We start from the raw sequence: 999 nt of genomic DNA on the forward strand, positions 1-999 counted from the left end.
TCAGTAAACTATGCAAGAAACGATGTATGAAAGAAGGCAGAGTTGCCCAGAGATGCAAGTTTCTTGTAGTTATAATTAGAAGAGAATATACTTTTGCTTAGTTCSGTCTACGCAGCAGGTGACAATTTCTGCATCAACTTTCTTACAACAGGTGTACTTTCCCATTATTTCTCCAGGTCAGAACAGGACATGATCAACACCACAAAGGTTACAGTAAAAGACTACAAAGAGAGTAATTCCCAAAAGCACAAAGCTTAGCCTCTGTATGTTCAGTGCCACTCACTCTGCATCCTTTGAGTCTGTTATTGAGATAGCACAACTCAGAGTAACCTTTGAGCTGTAGCTGGAGGATATAGTCAACAACACCGCTGTAATGTTTTATGACTAAAAWAAACTATCCCAGCACTATTCTGTTTTGACTAGCAATAACCAGAAATAGCATATCTTGGTGGCAGACCTACCCATTTTGCATCAATGTACCTCAGAGAAATTCTTCCTCTCAGCTTTTTTTGAAGTTTCCTTTGGACTACAGGATCTTATTTATGTGAAATTCTATTGCAAAGGCAAGAATGAAATGCCCTAATTACTACTTGAATTTTCTGGAGGATAAAAGAAAACAAAGCAGATCAGTTTCGGCATTTTATTCCTGTTCAGAGGTTTGCATTCCTCCCCTCTCCCCTACAAATCCTATAGCTATGGTTCTTTCATGAGAATGGGAAGATATCTTATCTAGCACAATCTTATCTCAAGAACCAAGAAWAGAAATTGTTTTTTCCATATTATAAGAAAATGGTGTAATACAAATAATGTTACCAAGCAGAAGACTTTTAACAGATCTGAGTGGGGCCACTGCAGCTTTTGAGCTCAAAGGGGACTTTGCTGACTTGTAGAAGCAGCACTTCTGTCACCTAAGTTGTGGAGCATACTCCTAATCTCAGAATCACAGAATCGCTGAGGTTGGAAGGGACCTCTGGAGAYCATCTAGTCCAACCCCCCTGC

Source organism: Apteryx rowi, unplaced genomic scaffold (assembly GCF_003343035.1).
Source record: "Apteryx rowi isolate R43461 unplaced genomic scaffold, aptRow1 scaffold_1209, whole genome shotgun sequence".
In the NCBI taxonomy this organism is placed as follows: Eukaryota; Metazoa; Chordata; class Aves; order Apterygiformes; family Apterygidae; genus Apteryx; species Apteryx rowi.